This window comes from Bos indicus x Bos taurus, chromosome 18 (assembly GCF_003369695.1).
Source record: "Bos indicus x Bos taurus breed Angus x Brahman F1 hybrid chromosome 18, Bos_hybrid_MaternalHap_v2.0, whole genome shotgun sequence".
Classification (NCBI taxonomy): Eukaryota; Metazoa; Chordata; class Mammalia; order Artiodactyla; family Bovidae; genus Bos; species Bos indicus x Bos taurus.
In genome coordinates this window covers 27774344-27787572 of record NC_040093.1, presented here as the reverse complement: position 1 = coordinate 27787572, position 13229 = coordinate 27774344, and the positions used below count along the sequence as shown (strand labels likewise).

At 43.2% G+C, this 13229-nt stretch overlaps 1 long non-coding RNA gene across 1 annotated transcript in view; it reads left to right on the top strand.

The window, feature by feature from the left end:
- The window catches only part of LOC113876656, a 133629-nt gene extending 120701 nt beyond the window's left edge, over positions 1–12928 (top strand). Inside the window, exon 3 of the long non-coding RNA XR_003506554.1 lies at positions 12570–12928. This is a non-coding gene — a long non-coding RNA (uncharacterized LOC113876656). The remainder of the gene's footprint in view (positions 1–12569) is intronic.
- Positions 12929–13229: the final 301 nt, after the last annotated feature.

Here is a 13229-nt window from a genome sequence, read left to right as displayed (position 1 = left end):
TTCCAGCCATCCCCAAGGGATTCTTGAAAGGCAGAGTCAGTGAGTTTGGGAGTTGGGAAGGATGGAGGCTTCTATCCTTGGGAAACCATCACCTGCTAGTTGGTATATTTGAGACTTTGCCCAAGCATGTTAAACCTTCTGAGCCTTGGCTTTCCTATCTGTAAAATGGAAAGATAGTCATAATTTCTGAAGTTCCAGGCACAGGGTAAAATAGTAACTAGGACAAGTGTTTGGAAGGCGATAAGTTTGCAGTGAATATTAATTTCCTACTTTCCTCCCAGAGAATATGGAAACTGCTAAGACTTAGGAAAAATAATAAAGCTCAGCAATTAAAGCTGGTGAGAGCACAACACTTCATGTAATGGTTGGTGCTGTTTCCCGTGGATAACAGGAGCCTACAGGTCAATTTTTATTCTGGCTTTGCTGTAGTAACTGCATTCGTTTCTTTAATGTTTAAATAGTGCCTGCTTTCGCTTAGCTGGCGTGATGTTAGACCTCCCATTAGTGTGCTTATTTATTTATTTTTAATTTCACTAGCAATGCGTGAAAGCATTCTCATGGGGAAAAAGCAAAATCAAACAAGATAGGATAAAACGAAAATGCCCCTTGGCCATCCCCAGAAGTCCTAATTCGGTCCCAGAGGTAATAACAGCTTGGCGTGTGTCCGTTCAGACCAAAAGGAAGAACTTTCATTCACATGCATATGTGTACCTACAGAAATGTCTAGATTTATTTTATAATTTTAAATACAAAATGTATCCTTACCGTTATTATTTTGCAACTTGGCTGTTTGTTTCTTTATTGGTTTAAGGTACTCTGGAGATCTTTTCTTGTCATTATGTAGAGCCCCATCTCATTTTTTCTACCTGCTGCCATGCACCCCATAATCCTTCTAGAATTATGCCATGCATCCCATAATCCTTCTAGAATTATATTCTAGCTAGAATATAATAGACTCAATAAGAGGTGTTGTCATTTTCATCTCTTAATCCCTTAAACCTCTAACATTACCTGTGACATAATAGGTGTTTTATTACTATGTTAAGTTATAACTTTCTGAAAATATTTTAAATGAATTAATATGCATGTAACCACATGCATTTTTAACCATCCCCTACTGATCGACTTTTAGGTTATTTCTTTTTTCCCTATTACAAACAGCAGTGAACACTCTTACATTTGCTTTGTTGCGCGCGTATGCATGGATTTCTCTGGTGTAGGTCCTAAGGAGTAGAATTGGTGGGCCAAGGAAGACATCTTTTTCTAAATATTGATTGCCACAGTATCTTCTAAAGAGGTGGCACCAGTCTACAGCCCCACATTAATATGTTTCTTTAGGTGTCTTTTTGACAATATGTTTCCAAAATAATCCTACGTTGCCCTTCTCTGTTTTGATTTCAGGAAAGGAGGAGGTTTGATGATTAGAATGATTAGAATTAGAATAAAATAAGAGGTGGTACAGAAATCTGTTCATTTATTCATTCATTTTTCCAACTATTGATTTCATTGTAGGCCCTGCTGTAAATGCTGGGCATAGAAAGATAAACAAGACCTACACACCCCAGAGGATTTCACAGTCTGGACTGAATACTTACATTCTTAATTCTTAAAATGTCATGTTTCTTTCTTAAAAGTAACATGACAACTAAATGTAAGGTCTGATCCCGGATTTGATCCTGGACCAGGAAAAGCAATGGCCATGAAGAAAAATACTGGGACATTTGGTGAAATTCAAATGAGGTCAGTGGATGAGATAATGTATTGATATTAAATTTCCTGACTTAGATCATTGTACTATGGTTGTTTAAGAGGATATTCTTGTTGTTAGGAAGTACACAGTGAAGGGTTTAGGGGAAATATACATGATTTCTCCAACTGATTCTTCCGTGGCTCAAAAATATACTTCCATGTAACTCAGAGCTTTCCAGTGGAGCATGATGACAAAAATGTTCTGTACCTGCTCCGACAATATGGAAGCCAAGAATGTCATGTGACCACCAAGCACTTGAAATATGGCTAATGCAACTGAAGACTTGAATCATTAATTTTATCCAATTGAAATATAAATAGCTACATAAGGCTAGTGGCTACCATGCTGGACAGCAAGGATACAAACAGGAGAGAAAAAAATACTAAAATAAATAGGATGAAATGTAAAGAATTGGTGAACTTATATAAATGGAATGAGGAAATTCTTTGGATTATTCTTGTAATTTTTCTTTAGGCTTGAATTACATATTTTTAATTAAATAATAAACACAGTGTCATCTCAGGGAAGTTCAAATTAAAATCTTACTGAAGTATATTTTATTACAATTAAAATGTCACAAATAAAATTATACTAACCAGGAGCCACAGAAAGGACACACTTAGACATTACTGTTAGGTGTGCAAATAGACACAGCCTTCTCTCATATACAGTTGCACAAGTACATGAGAAAATGTGTAAGGATTTCATTGTAGCTTTGTTTGTAATATCAAAAAATTGGATGGAGTGGAAATATTCAACAATAAGAGAATGGCTAAATGTATTTTCTTTGTTCTTATTCTAGATTACTATAAAACTCTTTACCACACTGAGACAAAACAGTTTTTAAAATTTGTTTTATGGAATTATAGTTGACTTACAGTGTTACATTAATTTCTACTATATAGCAAAGTGATTCAGATTTTTTTTTCATATTCTTTCCATTATGGTTTATCATAGGATATTCAGTATAGTTCACTGTGCTATACATTGTTTATCCATTGTTGTTTATCCATTCTATATAAAATAGTTTGCATCTACTAATCCCAAATTCCCAATCCATCCCTCCCCCACCCCTTCTCCCCCTTAGCAACCACAAGCCTATTCTCTATGTCCGTGAGTCTTTCTGTTTCACAGATAAGTAAGTGATATCTCATGATATTTATCTGACTTCATTTAGTATGAGAATCTCTAGGTCCATTCTTGGTTATGGCTGAGTAGTATTCCATTGTGTGTATGTGCTGTGTCTTCTTTATCCATTCATTTATTGATGGACATTTAGGTTGCTTCCATGTGCTAGCTTGTATATATCTTTGCAAATTATAGTTTTCTCCAGCTATATGCCCAGCTGTGGGATTGCAGGATCATGTGACAGCTCTATTTTTCATTTTTTGGAAAGGAACCTCCATAGTGTTTTCTACAGTGGCTGTACCAGTTTACATTCCCACCAACAGCATAGGAGGGTTCCCTTTTATCCACACCCTCTCTGGCATTTGTTATTTATAAACTTTTTAGTGATGGCCATTCTAACTGATATGAGGTGGTACCTCATTGTAGTTTTGATTTGCATTTCTCTAACAATTAGCAATGTCCAGCATCATTTCATGTGTCTGTTAGCCATCTGTATGTATTCTTTGGAGAAGTATCTATTGAGGTCTTCTGCCTATTTTTTAATTGAGTTGGGGGTTTTTTGCTATTGTTATTGAGTTATATGAACTGTTTACAAAAAAAAGCAATTTGCTTTTTTTTTTAATTAAAAAAAAGATGTTTGGTATGACTGTATTTTTGTAATAAGAACACTGAAACTACACACACACACACACTCACTCAATAACTTATTCACCTTTATATGCACATAGGAAAAGATTTGGAGAAATATACATGAAACAGTTACCAGATCATTCTCCAGAAATTTCCTCAAGTCCTGTGGAAAGACCACCCAGCGCCATCTCTCGAGTCCTTGGGCTGGGCTGTGGAGGGTCCTCCGAGCGCCTTGTGCTATAACAGCAGAGGTGCCTCCAGCCAGCCAAAAATCTCAAGCTGGTGCCCATCGGCTTGTTAGCTGCACCTCTGCGCCTGCCCCACGGAATCTCCAGGAAATACCCCTTAGCTCTCCCTGCCATTTCCAGGCACACACACTGCCCCTCCCCATAGCCACCAGGCCTGCGGGGCAGGCAGGGTCATTACTGAGTTCCAAGAAGGGAGTGTTTATTATTGTTGTCGGTTTGATGCTGATCCCAAAAGGACCTAATCAACAGGTAATAAGACCTCATGGGAGCAATTAGAAACCTCAACTTTAACCCTGTTATAACCACAGCAGAGACGACCAGAATCCTGGCAGGACTCTGCCCCTCACTGAACAGGGCCTGATGGAGAGGAGATGAATGGGGAAGCCGGAGAGGTACTGGTGGGTGTGCTAGGCGGTGGGCTGAAAAGGGAATCTGGGAGAAGGAGGCACATCTGAAATCAAGTCTACCCAACATCATCATGCTTAAAGGAAGAGCTGTGCTAGGTGCATGAGGTGCAAAAACAAATAAGCCAGGGTCCTGCCCCCAAGATGCTCACAGACGCAGGAATAAAGATTTGCAATATGATAGGAGCTATACTACAGGATAGGTTTATTCAGGGCCCAGGCTGGTTCAGAGGCAGGAATTATCAGCCTTGTTGGGTGAGTCAGGGAGGGCAAATGCACCAGTCAAGTGAGATCTCATAGTATATAGATACGACAGCATCTATTGGTTGCCCGAAGGACTTCCATTTAGACACCCACTTGTGACACAGAACTCCCTGTGTCTTTCAAGCTGCCTTAAATCCTTTTTCTTTCTTTATAAGGTTGGATTTAAATAAATAAAACTTATTAGTAATTAATTTAAAAACAGATGCTTAAACACTTGCTTTTGGTGTTACAAGTGGCTCTACCTGCCAACCAATGAGATAGAAAGTTAGTCTCATCCATTAGCAAAACTTAACAATGCCTGATAAGATAACTGTGTCATGAACCATTTCTCATTACCCACATAGTGACCAAGGGCGTTGTTACATAATCATCACACGAGAACACCCTTGGAATGGAACCAACTGACTACACATAGGCACATCACCATCATTGTGGATGGATAGCTGATAGAGGTTTTAATTACTTCAAGTTCCCAAAGCAGGGCCTCTGTGATAAATGATGGAGACGAGGAAATGAAGTCACATCTTCAAAGGCCAAATCAGCCTCCAGTTTTTTCCAACTTGCACAGAATTGCAACAGCTTCTCTCGTTAATTGTTGTGCAAGATTTTGCATCTTGCATAAAACTAGCTGCAAATGTCACATCGGCCATCTTGATTAGGCCCAAGATCACAATCAAGAGGGTGAAATTGGACAGCAGCATGGCGGCCATCTCACTGCTCAACCTCTTCTGGCTCTTAGAGAAGAACAGTTTGTACATTTGCAACTTGCTTAGTCCTGGGTTCTCATTTTGCTAGAACAAAAGTCCTGGATGCCAAAACCTGACACCATACAAAAACCAGGGTATGTTTAAAGTCTCAGAGCTGATAAAGAACTTCAACTTCATTAAATGAAAAAGAAACATAAAATTATACAGATTCTTCTTCTGCAAACATGCATCCAGTTACCTAGCACCAGGTACTGGGTGTGGGGGAAAGAAAACAAGATCTTTGCCCTTAAAGAGCTTGCACTTTAATTAAAGGAAACAGAAATAACCAGAGCATGATGAGATAAGTCAGGCAGTAGCAGAAGCCCAGGGGACTGGGGAAAAAGCCCTCACATGACTTGGGGCCAAGTGTCCCAGAAGTCTGCAGAGGGACATTTGAACTGGGTTTTGGATGATGGAGAGGATTCTCTTGGTTCTGGGGCCAGTGTTCTAGGCAGAGGGGACTGTGTGTGCAGAAGCACAGAGGTTGGAGATGGTAGGTCAGAGTGTACATGGTGGAGTGAGAGAGATGAGGAAGCAGAGGGAAGACTGAATCCAAAGAAATCTCAATCGTAAAAGTCTTGAAGGCCACGAGAATAAATTTTGACCTAGAAGACCATAGGGTTGTTCAGGTATTTTTAGAATTAGCAAACAGGAAATGTTTAAAAAAACAAAACAAAACACCGGCCAAGGATATATTTAGGTAAGAATTTGTGTCATCAAGCAGAGTGAATGACTGAGCATTAGAAGTTGATACTTGGTAATCATGGCTCTTCTGCAGGACACTTCGATCATCTCACATGCTCACACGATGGCTCAGGGACAGACATACTGGACAGCCCACTGCCTTCAGGGAGCACACCATCACACAAGGGACAGACTCACGTTCAACCCCTCAACAGTGTAATGATGGAAACGAACATGGAACACGGTGGGAGCACTTTGGGGGACAGAGGGCAGGGTCTCGGGGGTGGCCAAGGAAGACTTCCTGAAGTCTGTGAGACTTGAGCTGCATGTTGGAAGCTGACTAGGATTTAGCCAGGTGGAGAACTATTCACAGGACTAACAGTTCTTAATCTGAAGGTGCAGGAGGGAGGCAGAGACGGGGGAGGAAGTGGTATGGAGGAGGTGGTGCTGGATTAGGAAGGGATGTGTTGGGAGGGATGGTCACCCTGGTGGGGGTGACTGGAGGCTTGAGGTCTGAGCCTGTGGCCTGCAGAGCAGTGATGTCATGAACAAAAGTAATGTAGTCAGAAAGAAGCCAATCTCAACATGGGCTTGAATGCAGAAGGAATGATAAACTTCTGTGTGGTGCCAAGTTGGATTTCTGTTAGAGCAGCGGTTCTCCACCAGGGGCAGTTTTCCCCCTGGGACAATTTCATTATGCCTAGAGACTTGTTCAGAGGTCAGAGCTCTGGGAGGGTGTGTGCCCCTGGCATCCAGTGGGTAGGATTCGGGGATGCTGCACCAATGCACAGGAGAGGCCCCGAAACAAAGAGGTATCTGGCCCAAAAGAGTGCTGAGGTTGAGGAACCCTGTCCTAGAGCATCCCCTCAAGGGTGACCTGAGTACCCTATGAGCAAATGGAGAAACAAGGGTAATTCAAAGCCCGTTAACAAATGGATTGCTTTCCAATGTACAGGTTTGTAGTTGTAAAAATCTTAGGAAGGGCAACAGAAAGCTTTGATCAGGGTTCTGGGATGCCCAAGTATGCTGACTACATTCTAGACCTCCAAAGAGATAATGTCGCTTTGCCTGGACTCCTCCTTTCTCCAGTCAACACATTTGGCAGGATGTCATTTTTCAGACCACCCCAGTGCCCTGTTCCTGGGTCCTTCTATACACATGCAAGGAAAGAGTAACCTGACAGAATTTCACCCATCCTCGCTCTACAATAGAACAATATCCTGTTGTTCATGGCAATTGTATGACTCATGCCAGAAGACAGTGTTCCCAACTTTATGAGCAATTCTGGGGGGTCCAAAGTCCACCTAGAAACCCTGGGTAGTTCTTGGATGGAGCTCAGAAATGTACATATTTGGGCTTAATATTTCCAGGAACCCTGATAAGGGGGGTGTCAGGGGCCATAGTTGAGAAAGTCTTGCTATAAGAGTACGAAGGGGTGGGTGAAGAAGAGAATGAAGTAGAGAAGTTTATATCAGATCACGCAGGGCAGAGGCAGGCATGACTCTGAGCTGATGGAAGGTAGATCAGAAGAATAGGGAGGTTCTGGGGACCAGTGGCTTTCTGAGGTTTTATCCACAGAATCCTTTCTTTAGAGAATCCAGGGAAGTCTAATCTGTAAACCAAAAAAACTGGGGGATGTTCTGATTTAAGTGGGGTGAAAGGGCTCTCTTAAGCTTTGCCACTTCCTGATACTTCTGATAGCCAAATTCTACCAAAGATTTGTGAAGTTCATCGAACCCAACAGACTCCAGCAGACTTTATATTAGGAAATAAATCCAAACATCAAGTTTCATGACAACAAAGAGGAAAGAAGGCACACCCAGTTGATCAGTTCAGTTGACTCTTAAGTATCTGATGATATGAGTGACCAATGTTTATTCACTCATTTAGTAAATATTTTTTTGAAGACTGGCTGTGGGCCAGGGACTGTTCTAGAATATGAGTAGTATGGTTGGGCCACCTATATGCTGTCTTTCTTCTCATTTTTTCTCTGCTCATCAGTCCAACTCTAAGAAGTTAGGGAAAGAAACAAAATGAAACTCACAATTTAGTTACTCAGGCTTTTAGTAAGCTACTTGATGGTGGAATCCTGGAAATTACTAACAGTGAAACCAAAGGCTTCTCTCCAGGTCCCTTGTTTAAATTCTCCTTGCCCTCATCCTCAGGTATAATGGGCTGAGTAGAATAGTAAGATGGTGAACACATGGGCTTCCCTAGTGGTTCAGTGGTAAAGAATCCGCCTGCAATGCAGGAGGCACCTGGCAATGCCAGAGACCTAGGTTTGATCTCTGGGTCAGGAAGATCCCCTGGAGGAGGAAATGGCAACCCACTCCAGTATTCTTGGCTGGGAAATCCCATGGACCGAGGAGCCTGGGGGGCTAACATCTTACGTCCTCAAGACAGTATTCCCAGGGAAAGGAATTCCACTGAGGGACCCCAGATAGCAGAAGCAAAAAGTCCATTGCAATAATACCAAGGCATGGCAGATAATAATGGCATACTGAGTGATCCAGGTCAAGATGAACATGAGACCCATCCCTGCTGCCTCCCTGCCCCCCCCACTTCTGTTTCTGCTAAGAACAGGACACACAAAGCTCACCTCTTAATATTTCCAAATAATGCCGTTTTAAGAATCTGGCCGGCTAGTGTGTGACAAAAATTTTAAAAAGACCTGACAACAAAAATTACTATTCAAAGTAAAGTATTATTTTAGGGTGACATTATTTTTTAAATTCACATTTTTCATTTGTTATACCATGTAGCAGCTCTGTGAACACATAGATAAGAGGATACAATAGATATTTGACAGTGTAGTTCTCAGAGTATTTGCATATCCAAGAGATTATTTCAGCGAGTATACTTAGACTGACCCTATTAACCATTCACAATATTTTGTCTTGAATTCAATTCACACTCTGTGGACATGTCCAATTCACATTTCAGCTCTTAATGCTGTTTTCCCTCTTAGACTTTATATTAGGAAATAAATCCATAACATCAAATTTCATGACAACATCTGCTCTGGCTGACATGATTGAGAGAGAATTTCACTCATGCCAGGTTATTCTGTTTCTTAATTTGTTCTTTATCATACCTGGAGAAGCAGCATCTTTTATCAAGTCCAATATGGAGAATGGAAGCTACTGGTGCAGCATTCACAACAGGCAGCAGCCTCAGCAGCGCTGGAAGGTGACTACAGGAAGCACTCTGAGGCAGCAGAGTTGACAGGATGGCTGGAGACTGATTTCCAGGCAGGCATGGCTTTGCCACACATGCCGCCAAGCTAACAACCAGAGCATTCAAGATGAAGGTAGATCATCGCCTAAAATGGGCAATGAACTTTAATGAGAAAAAAATATGAGTCCCTATAGGGACTCAGTCTCTTGTACACCAGTGTTCATAGCAGCATCATTCCCAATCACAAAAAGCTGAACAACCCACATGGCCATGAACAGATGAATGAGTAGACAGAATGTGGTATATCCATACAGGGGAACATTATTCAGTCATAAAAAGGAATGACGCTCCCATACGTGCCCCAACATAGATGAACCTTGGAAACATGCTCAGTGAAATAAACCAGATACAAAAGTACAAATACTGTATGATCCCACATATATGAAAGATCCAGAATAGGCAAATCCACAGAGGCAGACTGTAGATTAGAGGTTTCCAGGGCTAGGAGCAGAAGAGAGTGGGGAGTTGATGATTAATGGGTTCACAGTCTCTTTTGGGGATCTTGAAAAATTTTGGAAATAGTGATGAGACATATGCAAAATTGTAAATGTAATCCCATGATTAACATCACCGGATTGTGCAATCCCTCAGAAATGATTACCATAGCATGTTTTATGCTATATATATTTCACCACGATGAAAAATTAAATAGTTTTTTATATATATATATATATAAATGATTTAAATAATATATATTTTTAAAGCTGATACCCTAATGTCAGGAGGTTGAGGACTCTGTTCTCAACTTCTAGGTACAGGCAGAGGGAGACCATGAGCCCAACTTCACGTGGTCATGGGCCCCATATGGTTCTCATGCTTACAACCTCCTGACATTAGGATAGCAGCTCTTTTTAAAATCTAAAACCAGACAATCAGATTTTTAAAGAAACCTGTGAAAACTGTACCTGGGAAATTAAACAAACTGAAGGTAGAAAATACAGTAAGCAGCCGTTTCAGAGCTCCACAATTCAAACTGTCTCAGAAAGAAATCCATCTCTTATCTCGTCCTTGCCCAGATTTCCCAGTGGACATGGGTGTTTGTTTATAGCACATGCTGGTGGCCACCTTTCCAGACCTCATCTCCCATGTGTGGGGCGATGGCGCCTGTCTCCTCTGGGCAAGCACCTCTGCGTGCTAACACGCCTGAAATGAGATGAGGCTCCAGAATGTTCTGGAGGCGGAGCTGTAACACAGTGTCACCTTCTCGGCCAGCTCCTGGCACCACTTCCTTCCCATCAGCTTCAGCTCCTACCTACTGGCGGTTCCATGTTTTCAGTGGCAGGAGAGGGCCTGTGGAAGGTGGGGAGGTCTCCTGAGCTCTGTGGCCATGAGCGACCTGCTCACCTCTCAGCCTCCAGCTCCTCCTTGTTGCCAGAAGGAGAAAAGGCGACTTTCTGGAATGGTGACAGGAGCCCAGAGGCAGCACGGGCAGCAGGAGCAGGCGGGCAGGCAATAAAGTTTCCAGATCCCCAGGGGACGTAATCCCATTCTCCAGCCAGGTGCTGCAAGTAAGGCTGGTGGCTTCCAACCTTCTTGGCCCGAGGCCAGAGTTTCCAGGCTTCCCTCCACCCTGAACTCCTTCCCATCATCTTTCCAACCAGAAGCTTGTTAACTGTTTTCCTGTGCTTTTATCCAGATTTCAAGGCACCCTCTGTGTGTTAAACTTCAAAGAAAGTTTGCTACAGTAAGTGCCATGCTGTAGCAAGGGGAAAGCTGCAAACAGCTCTGTTGAAAATGGTTTTGTTCAAATGAATAGGGCTGGGACTCTTTCCTCTCTCACACCCCCCGCCACCCTCCCCACACACACCCTATTTCTTTCAGATGAAATTGCATTTGTGTCTAGATTAAGTTGCCTGGTATCAATCCTGAAATTTTTAAAGATGAAAAGCAGAACAGCCGCACAATATTTAAAATGTGAAATGATTACGGAATGGCACCGGGCCAATGTTTATGAATCATTGAATATGATCATAAAATCATAAAAAATAATCACCAAAAGGTAAATAAATTACCCAGCTTACTGCTTATTTTCACGTAGGGTCTGACACAAAAGCAGCAGCCATGAATGATTTATACCTGTTTTAACAATAATACTCATTTTACTGAAAGATGGTCAGCACTTGGACTGCTGTGGGCAGCATGCCAGTTGTCGAAAGGTTAATGTTTCAGCAGCAATACATTAAATTATGAATAATACCAGTCCCAAAATGGAAGGTTATTAGCTCAGTATGCTTAATTAGCCCAGCTAGAACTTTGCCATCAAGTAGCAGTGCCCATTACTGCAGCACTTGCCTTGATGGGGGATGGCAGCTTTGGGATTCTAATGGCAGGAGCCGGGGCAGGTAGATGCGGGAGGGGTGTGGGCATGTCCTTTCTTTTCAACTCAGGGCACAATTATTAGAAGCATCTCAAAGCTGGTTTTCGGGATTTTGAGCTTTCCCATGGTTTCCCCAGGAAGTCTTCCCAGCAAAAAGGGCAGAAATGACCTGGGAGGGGCACGGTACTTAGTGCTGTGGATACAGGGGATGGTTCACAGGCTGGGCAAAGCCATCAGCATTCATCCAACATGGGCACTTATTGAAAAACTACTGCCTACCAGGCACGTGCAAAGCAGTTAATGAGACCAACAGGTTCTCAGATCTAAGACAGGGGAGAGCCCTTAAACAACCAACTATGCAATTAGTGCCTTAATTACAGCCTCGTGACTGCTAGGAGGGGCGGGTTTAGAATGCCGCCGGCACCTGGACTGGAGTCAGGGTAGGGGTTTTCGGAGAAGGCTTCCCGTAGGAAGTACCATTCACTCTGATCTCTAAAGGGTGAGTAGAAATGAGCTAGGTGAATCTCCAGGAGAAACTCTTTCAGGCAGGGACTAGCCAAATCACGCCAGAGCCTCCAGAAAGGATGGTGCTAGAGAAAGATGCAGGCTTTGGGTGAAAGGAGCATTGACTTTGTGCTTGCCTGCCAGGCCGTGAAGATGCTGCTGAGCACCTCGCTTGTGGGGTGCGTGCGTCTGTGTGCATGTATGCCTACACCTGGCCCCACAGCCACCCAACCTCCTCTCCTCCTGCTGTCTTTGCTCCACGAGGTGCTCCCATTTAAAGCTCCAGGCTCACAGGCAGGGGTAGGGCCGGACCTGCCCCTGGCCTGTCCGCTACATCCCGCTGTCTGCACCACCACCCTGCTCTACTTAGTACTATTAGTAGCTTGTTTTTCTAAGCCCTAAAATTCATTTTCTTTTCCCGCCTCGCTTCCAGAAAAATAAATAAAAGTGAACACATCACTCATTTAAGAAGAGGAATGGAATTTAGGTTGCGTTTTTCTTTCTATTTTTATGATTAGTTAGAATTTTCCTGGGAACACGGCCAGGAGGGCATTATGGTGAGATAATGTCCTGTATTTAATCACGGCTGCAATGGCGAGCGGTGTTCTGTGGGGAGAAGCCGAGTTAACGCATCTTCCCTGTCTTGTGTGTTTTCAGGGTACCGCGGGTAGCCCAAGATGAAGACTGGGCCAAGAGGCAGCTGGGCGCCGGGCCTGTGTGAAAACCCACAGGTGGACAGAATGCAGTCATGACTCTCTTCATGCGGGACCCATCAGCCCTGAGAACCCTGAAACCCCCAAAGGAGCCAAGTGCAGGAGGCCCCAAAACTGACCAAAGTCAGTTGCATCCTTGGTCCTGCACCCTGTGGACAGTTCTGGCATCGTCCATGCCCGCCTCTGCACAGCCCCTTGGCCTGGATGCACTTCTTGTTTTCACGTGGGCATCCCACCCCTTTGTGACCCCAACACCATGTGTGCAGGGGGAGCTCAAGGCTTCTGAGTGAACCTGGAAGTCAGCAACAGGTAGGACCCATCTGTTCCTTAATTCTGCACATGCGTGGCCGTCCAGAGACCCACAGTCCCCCGCGGGGCGGTGTCCGTGGTGGTTGACAATTTTCTGAGTCACTCTCATTTTCCAAGATGGTTGATCCATCATGAAGAATGAAAGAATTGCTGGCAGTGGTAAAATAGAAACAGGTATCTTAGCGAGATGTCTTAGGGAGATGCCTGGAAGGCAGGAAAGGGAGATCAGGTTTAACCTGGAAGAAGGGAGCCTGGAGGACAGGTGGATGGATGCGGACCCACCTTTCTTGGCCAG